Genomic DNA, 11,308 nt, shown 5'->3' with positions numbered 1-11,308 from the left:
CCGCACTCGAGTACCGACCCCGCATTCTAGTTCTGACCCGCACTCTAGTTCTGACCCGCACTCTAGTTCTGACCCGCACTCTAGTTCTGACCCGCACTCTAACACTGACCTCTGACTCTAATACTGACCCGCACTCTAACACTGACCTCTGACTCTAATACTGACCCGCACTCTAGTCCTGACCCGCACTCTAACACTGACCTCTGACTCTAATACTGACCCGCACTCTAGTTCTGACCCGCACTCTAACACTGACCCATCACTCTAATACTGACCCGCACTCTAATACTGATTCTCACTCTAATAATAATCCTCACTCTTATACTGATCGCTCACTCTAATACTAGTCCCTCACTTTAATACTGACCCTCACTTTAATACTGTCCCTCACTCTCATACTGGTCGCTCACTGAAATACTAATCCTCACTCCAACACTGATCTTCACTCTAATAGTGATCCCTCACTCTAATACTGGTCCCTCACTCTAATACTTATCCTCATTCCAATACTGACCCTCACTCTTATACTGACCCGTCACTGATCCTCACTTTAATACTGACCCTCACTCTAATACTGATCCTTACCCTAATACTGACCCTTACTCTAACACCGATCTCTCACTCGAATACTGACCCTCACTCTAATACTTATCCTCACTCTAATACTGATCCCTCACTTGAATACTGATCGCTCAATCAAATACTGGTCCCTCAATTTAATACTGACCCTCACTCTAATACTGTCCCTCAATCTAATACTGGTCCCTCACTCTAATACTGACCTCTCACTCTAATACCGACCCTCACTCTAATACTGACGCCTCACTCTAATACTGACCTTCACACTAACACTGAGCCCCACTCTAATACTGAACCCCACTCTAATACTGAACCCCACTCTAATACTGACCCCCACTTAAATACTGACCCTCACTCTAATACTGACCCGCATTCTAATACTGACACTCACTCTAACACTGATCCTCACTCGAATACTGATCCTCACTCGAATACTGACCATAATTCTAATACTGACCCTCACTGTAATACTGACCCCTTACTCTAATACCGATGCCTCCCTCTAATGCAATCCCCTCACTCTAATACCGACCCTCACTCGAATACTGACCCTCACTCAAATACTGACCCATCATTGTAATACAGACCAGCACTCCAATACTGACCCCCACTCTAATACTGATCCTCACTCTAATACTGACCGCCACTCTAATACTGATCCTCGCTCTAGTGCTGACCCACACTCTAATACTGATCCCTCACTCTAATACTGACCCCCACTCTAATACTGACCCTCACTCTAATACTGACCCCTCACTCTAATACTGACCCCTCACTCCAATACTGATCCTCACTCTAATACTGATCGCTCACTCTAATACTGGTCCCTCACTTTAATACTGACCCTCACTCTAATACTGTCACTCACTCTAATACTGGTCCCTCACTCTAATACTAACCCTAATTCTAATACTGCCCCCTCACTCAAATACTGATCCTCACTCTAATACTGACCCTCACTCTAATACTGACCCCTCACTCTAATACGGACCCACACTGTAATACTGATCCTCACTCTAATACTGACATCACTCTAATACTGACCCATCATTGTAATACAGACCCGCACTCCAATACTGACCCCCACCCTAATACTGATCCTCACTCTAATACTGACCGCCACTCTGATACTGATCCTCACTCTAATACTGGCCCTCACTCTAATACTTATCCTCATTCCAATACTGACCTTCACTCAAATTCCGATACCTCACTCTCATACTGACCCCCACTCTAGCACTGATCCTCACTCTAATACTAATCCTTAACTCTAATACTGGTCCCTCACTCTAATACTTATCCTCATTCCAATACTGTCCCTCACTCTAATACTGACCCATCATTGTAATACAGACCTGCACTCCAATACTGACCCCCACTCTAATACTGATCCTCACTCTAATACTGACCGCCACTCTAATACTGACCCTCACTCTGATACTGATCCTCACTCTAATACTGGCCCTCACTCTAATACTTATCCTCATTCCAATACTGACCCTCACTTTAATGCCGATCCCTCACTCTCATACTGACCCCCACTCTAACACTGATCCTCACTCTAATACTGGTCCCTCACTCTAATACTGGTCCCTCACTCTAATACCGATCCCTCACTCTAATACTGACCCTCACTCTAATACTGACCCCTCACACTAATACTGACCCCTCACACTAATACTGATCCGTCACTCTAATACTGACCCTCACTCTAATACCGATCCCTTACTCTAATACCGGCCCTCACTCTAATACTGGCCCTCACTCTAATACTGACGCCTCACTCTAATACTGACCCCCACTCTAATACTGACCCTCACTCTAATACTGACCCCTCACTCTAATACTGACCCACACTCTAATACTGATCCCTCACTCTAATACTGATCCTCACTCTCGTACTGACCCTCACTCTCATACTGACCCCCACTCTAATTCTGACCGTCACTCTAATACTGAACCCCACTCTAATACTGACCCTCACTCGAATACTCACCCTCACTCGAATACTGATCCCCACTCTAATACTGACCCTCACTCTAAGACTGATCCCTCACTCTAATATTGACCCTCACTCTTATACTGACCCCTCACTGATCCTCACTTTAATACTGACCCTCACTCTAATACTGACCCTCACTCTAATACTGATCCTCACTCTAATACTGATCCCTCACTCTAATACTGACCCTCACTCTAATGGTGACCCCTCACTCTAATACTGACCCCCACTCTAATACTGACCTTCACTCTAATACTGACCCTCACTCTAATACTGGCCTGTCACTCTAATACTGATCCCTCACTCTAATACTGACCCTCACTCTAGTCCTGACCCCCACTCTAATTCTGACCGTCACTCTAATACTGACCCCCACTCTAATACTGACCCTCACTCGAATACTCAACTTCACTCGAATACTGACCCCCACTCTAATACTGACCCTCACTCTAAGACTGATCCCTCACTCTAATATTGACCCTCACTCTTATACTGACCCCTCACTGATCCTCACTTTAATACTGACCCTCACTCTAATACTGACCCTTACTCTAATACCGATCTCTCACTTGAATACTGATGCCACACTCTAATACTGAACCCTCACTCGAATACTGACCCTCACTCGAATACTGACCCTCACTCTAATACTGATCGCTCACTCTAATACTGATCCCTCATTCTAATACTGACCCTCATTCTAATACTGACCTGCACTCGAATACTGACCCTCACTCTAATACGGACACCCACTCTAATACTGATCCTCACTCTAATACAGATCCCTCACACTAATACTGACCCTCACTCAATACTGATCCTCACTCTGATACTAATCCTCACTCTGATACTGATCCTCACTCTGATACTGATCCTCACTCTGATACTGATTCTCACTCTGATACTGACCCCCACTCTAATACTGACTCTCACTCCAATACTGATCCCTCACTCTAATACTGATCCCTCTCTCTAATACTGACCTCTCACTCTAATACCGACACTCACTCTAATACTGACGCCTCACTCTAATACTGACCCCCACTCTAATACTAACCCCCACTCTAATACTGATCCCTCACTCTAATACTGATCCCTCACTCTAATACTGAACCCACTCTAATACTGACCCTCACTCTAATACTGAACCAACTCTAATACTGACCCTCAAGCTAATACTAACCCTCACTCTAATACTGACCCTCACTCAAATACCGATACCTCACTCTCATACTGACCCCCACTCTAACACTGATCCTCACTCTAATACTAATCCTTAACTCTAATACTGGTCCCTCACTCTAATAATTATCCTCATTCCAATACTGTCCCTCACTCTAATACTGACCCATCATTGTAATACAGACCCGCACTCCAATACTGACCCCCACTCTAATACTGATCCTCACTCTAATACTGACCGCCACTCTAATACTGACCCTCACTCTGATACTGATCCTCACTCTAATACTGGCCCTCACTCTAATACTTATCCTCATTTCAATACTGACCCTCACTTTAATACCGATCCCTCACTCTCATACTGACCCCCACTCTAACACTGATCCTCACTCTAATACTGGTCCCTCACTCTAATACTGGTCCCTCACTCTAATACCGATCCCTCACTCTAATACTGACCCTCACTCTAATACTGACCCCTCACACTAATACTGACCCCTCACACTAATACTGATCCGTCACTCTAATACTGACCCTCACTCTAATACCGATCCCTCACTCTAATACCGGCCCTCACTCTGATACTGGCCCTCACTCTAATACTGACGCCTCACTCTAATACTGACCCCCACTCTAATACTGACCCTCACTCTAATACTGACCCCTCACTCTAATACTGACCCACACTCTAATACTGATCCCTCACTCTAATACTGATCCTTACTCTCGTACTGACCCTCACTCTCGTACTGACCCCCACTCTAATTCTGAGTCACTCTAATACTGAACCCCACTCTAATACTGACCCTCACTCGAATACTCAACCTCACTCGAATACTGATCCCCACTCTAATACTGACCCTCACTCTAAGACTGATCCCTCACTCTAATATTGACCCTCACTCTTATACTGACCCCTCACTGATCCTCACTTTAATACTGACCCTCACTCTAATACTGATCCTTACTCTAATACTGACCCTTACTCTAATACCGATCTCTCACTCGAATACTGATGCCTCACTCTAATACTGACCCTCACTCGAATACTGAACCCTCACTCGAATACTGACCCTCACTCGAATACTGACCCTCACTCTAATACTGACCCTCACTCTAATACTGACCCTCACTCTAATACTGACCCTCACTCTAATAATGACCCTCACTCTAATAATGACCCTCACTCTAATGCTGACACCCACTCTAATACTGATCCTCACTCTAATACAGATCCCTCACACTAATACTGATCCTCACTCGAATACTGGTCCTCAGTCTAATACTGGTCCCTCACTCTAATACTTATCCTCATTCCAATACTGACCCTCACTCTAATACCGATCCCTCACTCTAATGCTGACCCTCACTCTAATACTGACCCCTCACTCTAATACTGACCCCTCACTCTAATACTGATCCCTCACTCTAATACTGACCCCCACTCGAATACTGACCCTCACTCGAATACTGACCCTCACTCGAATACTGACCCTGACTCGAATACTGACCCTCACTCTAATGGTGACCCCTCACTCTAATACTGACCCCCACTCTAATACTGACCTTCACTCTAATACTGACCCTCACTCTAATACTGGCCCGTCACTCTAATACTGATCCCTCACTCTAATACTGATCCTCACTCTCGTACTGACCCTCACTCTAGTCCTGACCCCCACTCTAAATCTGACCGTCACTCTAATACTGACCCCCACTCTAATACTGACCCTCACTCGAATACTCAACCTCACTCGAATACTGACCCCCACTCTAATACTGACCCTCACTCTAAGACTGATCCCTCACTCTAATATTGACCCTCACTCTTATACTGACCCCTCACTGATCCTCACTTTAATACTGACCCTCACTCTAATACTGATCCTTACTCTAATACTGACCCTTACTCTAATACCGATCTCTCACTCGAATACTAATGCCACACTCTAATACTGAAACCTCACTCGAATACTGACCCTCACTCTGGTCCTGACCCCCACTCTAATTCTGACCGTCACCCTAATACTGACCCCCACTCTAATACTGACCCTCACTCGAATACTCAACCTCACTCGAATACTGACCCCCACTCTAATACTGACCCTCACTCTAAGACTGATCCCTCACTCTAATATTGACCCTCACTCTTATACTGACCCCTCACTGATCCTCACTTTAATACTGACCCTTACTCTAATACTGATCCTTACTCTAATACTGACCCTTACTCTAATACCGATCTCTCACTCGAATACTGATGCCACACTCTAATACTGAAACCTCACTCGAATACTGACCCTCACTCGAATATTGACCCTCACTCTAATACTGATCGCTCACTCTAATACTGGTCCCTCATTCTAATACTGACCCTCATTCTAATACTGATCCTCACTCCAATACTGATCCCTCACTCTAATACTGATCCCTCACTCTAATACTGATCCCTCTCTCTAATACTGACCTCTCACTCTAATACCGACACTCACTCTAATACTGACCCTCACTCTAATACTGAACCCACTCTAATACTGACCCTCAAGCTAATACTGACCCTCACTCTAATACTGACCCCCACTCTAATACTGACCCCCCACTCTAATACTGATTCCTCACTCTAATACTGATCCCTCTCTCTAATACTGACCTCTCACTCTAATACCGACACTCACTCTAATACTGATGCCTCACTCTAATACTGACCCCTCACTCTAATACTGAACCCACTCTAATACTGACCCTCACTCTAATACTGAACCCACTCTAATACTGACCATCAAGCTAATACTGACCCTCACTCTAATACTGACCCCCACTCTAATACTGACCCCCCACTCTAATACTGATTCCTCACTCTAATACTGACCCATAAGAACATAAGAACATAAGAATTAGGAACAGGAGTAGGCCATCTAGTCCCTCGAGCCTGCTCCGCCATTCAACAAGATCATGGCTGATCTGGCCGTGGACTCAGCTCCAATTACCCGCCCGCGCCCCATAACCTTAATTCCCTTATTGGTTAAAAATCTATCTATCTGTGACTTGAATACATTCAATGAGCTTCCTCGTGCAGAGAATTTCACAGAATCACAATCCTCTGGGAGAGGAAATTCCTTTTCAACTGGTTTTAAATTGGCTCCCCTGTATTTTGAGGCTGTGCCCCTTAGTTCTAGTCTCCCCGACCAGTGGAAACAACCTCTCTGCCTCTATCTTGACTATCCCTTTCATTATTTTAAATGTTACTATAAGATCACCCCTCATCCTTCTGAACTCCAACGAGTAAAGACCCAGTCTACTCAATCTATCATCATAAGGTAACCCCCTCATCTCCGGAATCAGTCCAGTGAATTGTCTCTGTACCCCCTCCAAAGCTACTATATCCTTCCTTAAGTAAGGTGACTAAAACTGCACGCAGTACTCCAGGTGCGGCCTCACCAATATCCTATACAGTTGCAGAAGGACCTCCCTGCTTTTGTACTCCATCCCTCTCGCAATGAAGGCCAACATTCCATTCGCCTTCCCGATTACCTGCTGCACCTGCAAACTAACTTTTTGGGATTCATGCACAATGACCCCCAGGTCCCTTTGCACCGCAGCTTGTTGTAATTTCTCCTCATTCAAGTAATATTCCCTTTTACTGTTTTTTTTCCCAAAGTGGATGATCTCACACTTTCCGACATTGTATTCCATCTGCCAAACCTTAGCCCATTCGCTTATCCTATCTAAATCTCTTTGCAGCCTCTCTGTGTTCTCTACACAACCCACTTTCCCACTAATCTTTGTGTCATCTGCAAATTTTGTTACACTACACTCTGTCCCCTCTTCCAGGTCATCGATGTATATTGTAAACAGTTGTAGTCCCAGCACTGATCCCTGTGGCACACCACTAACCACCGATTTCCAACCCGAAAAGGACCCATTTATCCTGACTCTCTGCTTTCTGTTAGCCAGCCAATTCTCTATCCATGCTAATACATTTCCTCTGACTCCGCGTACCTTTATCTTCTGCAGTAACCTTTTGTGTGGCACCTTATCAAATGCCTTTTGAAAATCTAAATACACCACATCCATCGGGACACCTCTATCCACCATGCTTGTTATATCCTCAAAGAATTCCAGGAAATTAGTTAAACATGATTTCCCCTTCATGAATCCATGTTGCGTCTGCTTGATTGCACTATTCCAATCTAGATGTCCTGCTATTTCTTCCTTAACGATCGTTTCAAACATTTTCCCTACTACAGATGTTAAACTAACCGGCCTATAGTTACTTGCCTTTTGTCTGCCCCCTTTTTTAAACAGAGGCGTTACATTAGCTGCTTTCCAATCTGCTGGTACCTCCCCAGAGTCCAGAGAATTTTGGTAGATTATAACGAATGCATCTGCTATAACTTCCGCCATCTCTTTTAATACCCTGGGATGCATTTCATCAGGACCAGGGGACTTGTCTACCTTGAGTCCCATTAGCCTGTCCAGCACTACACCCCGAGTGATCGTGATTGTCTCAAGATCCTCCCTTCCCACATTCGTGTGATCAGCAATTTTTGGCATGGTTTTTGTGTCTTCCACTGTGAAGACGGAAGCAAAATAATTGTTTAAGGTCTCAGCCATTTCCACATTTCCCATTATTAAATCCCCCTTCTCATCTTCTAAGGGATCAACATTTACTTTAGTCACACTTTTCCGTTTTATATATCTGTACAAGCTTTTACGATCTGTTTTTATGTTTTGCGCAAGTTTACCTTCGTAATTTATCTTTCCTTTCTTTATTGCTTTCTTAGTCATTCTTTGCTGTCGTTTAAAATTTTTCCAATCCTCTAGTTTCCCACTAATCTTGGCCACCTTATACGCATTGGTTTTTAATTTGATACTCTCCTTTATTTCCTTGGTTATCCACGGCTGGTTATCCCTTCTCTTACCGCCCTTCTTTTTCACTGGAATATATTTTTGTTGAGCACTATGAAAGAGCTCCTTAAAAGTCCTCCACTGTTCCTCAATTGTGCCACCGTTTAGTCTGTGTTTCCAGTCTACTTTAGCCAACTCTGTCCTCATCCCACTGTAGTCCCCTTTGTTTAAGCATAGTACGCTCGTTTGAGACACTACTTCCTCACCCTCAATCTGTATTACAAATTCAACCATACTGTGATCACTCATTCCGAGAGGATCTTTTACTAGGAGATCGTTTATTATTCCTGTCTCATTTCCCAGGACAGGATCAAAGATGGCTTGCTCCCTTGTAAGTTCTGTAACATACTGTTCTGAGAAACAATCCCATATACATTCGATGAATTCCTCCTCCAGGCTACCCCGTGCGATTTGATTTGACCAATTGATATGTAGGTTAAAATCCCCCATGATTACTGCCATTCCTTTTTCACATGCCTCCATTATTCCCTTGATTATTGCCCGCCCCACCGTGAAGTTATTATTTGGGGGCCTATAAACTACGACCACCAGTGACTTTTTCCCTTTACTATCTCTAATCTCCACCCACAATGAGTCAACATTTTGTTCATTAGAGCCAATATCATCTCTCACAACTGCCCTGATATCATCCTTTATTAACAGAGCTACCCCACCACCTTTCCCTTCTTGTCTATCTTTCCGAATCGTCAGATACCCCTGTATGTTTAATTCCCAGTCTAAGTCACCCTGCAACCACATTTCTGTAATGGCCACCAAATCATACCCATTTGTAATGATTTGAGCCGTCAACTCATTTACTTTATTTCGAATGTCCACACTCTAATACTGACCCCCACTCTAATACTGACCCCCACTCTAATACTGACCCTCACTCTAATACTGATCCTCACTCTAATACTGATCCCTCAATCTAATACTGACCCCCACTCTAATACTGAACCCCACTCTAATACTGAACCCCACTCTAATACTGACCCTCACTCTAATACTGACCCCCACTCTAATACTGACCCCCACTCTAATACTGACCCTCACGCTAATACTGACCCTCACGCTAATACTGATCCCTCACTCTAATACTGACCCCTCACTCTAATACGGACCCCTCACTCTAATACGGACCCTCACTCTAATACTGACCCCCACTCTAATACTGATCCCCCACTCTAATACTGACCCTCACTCTAATACTGATCCCCCAATCTAATACTGATCCCTCACTCTAATACTGACCCTCACTCTAATACTGGTCTCTCACTCTAATACTGATCCCTCACTCTAATACTGGTCCCTCACTCTAATACTGGGGTCCCTCACTCTAATACTGACCCTCACTCTGATACTGACCCTCACTCTGATACTGGTCCCTCCTCTAATATTGACCATCACTCTAATACCGACCCTCACTCTAATACTGATCCCTCACTCTAACCCTGACCCTCACTCTAATACTGATCCCTCAATCTAATACTGACCCTCACGCTAATACTGATCCCTCACTCTAATACTGACCCCTCACTCTAATACGGACCCCTCACTCTAATACGGACCCTCACTCTAATACTGACCCCCACTCTAATACTGATCCGCCACTCTAATACTGATCCCCCAATCTAATACTGACCCCTCCCTCTAATACTGACCCTCACTCTTATACTGACCCCTCACTCTTATACTGACCCCTCACTCTAATACTGATCCCTCACTCTAATACTGATCCCTCACTCTAATACTGGTCCCTCACTCTAATACTGACCCTCACTCTGATACTGACCCTCACTCTAATACTGATCCCTCACTCTAATACTGGTCCCTCACTCTAATACTGGTCCCTCACTCTAATACCGACCCTCACTCTGATACTGACCCTCACTCTGATACTGATCCCTCACTCTAATACTGGTCCCTCACTCTAATACTGATCTCTCACTCTAATACTGATCCCTCACTCTAATACTGGTCCCTCACTCTAATACTGGGGTCCCTCACTCTAATACTGACCCTCACTCTGATACTGACCCTCACTCTGATACTGGTCCCTCCTCTAATATTGACCATCACTCTAATACCGACCCTCACTCTAATACTGACCCCCACTCTAATACTGACCCTCACGCTAATACTAACCCCCACTCTAATACTGACCCCCACTCTAATACTGACCCTCACTCGAATACTGACCCTCACTCGAATACTGATCCTCACTCTAACACTGATCCCTCTCTCTAATACTGACCCCCCTCTAATATTGACCCCTGACTCTAATACTCATCCCTCACTCTAATACTGACCCCCCTCTAATATTGACCCCTGACTCTAATACTCATCCCTCACTCTAATACTGACCCTCACTCGAATACTGACCCCCACTCGAATACTGACCCCCACTGTAATACTGACCCCCACTGTAATACTGACCCCCACTCGAACACTGACCCTCACTCGAACACTGACCCCCACTCGGATACTGACCCCCACTCGGATACTGACCCCCACTCGGATACTGACCCCCACTGTGATACTGACCCCCACTCTGATACTGACCTCCACTCTGATACTGACCCCCACTGTAATACTGACCCCCACTCTAATACTGACTCTCACTGTAATACTGAC

This window comes from Pristiophorus japonicus, chromosome 26, assembly GCF_044704955.1.
Source record: "Pristiophorus japonicus isolate sPriJap1 chromosome 26, sPriJap1.hap1, whole genome shotgun sequence".
NCBI lineage: Eukaryota > Metazoa > Chordata > Chondrichthyes > Pristiophoridae > Pristiophorus > Pristiophorus japonicus.
The sequence above is the reverse complement of the archived record's forward strand: the minus strand, read 5'-3'. Positions refer to the sequence as shown.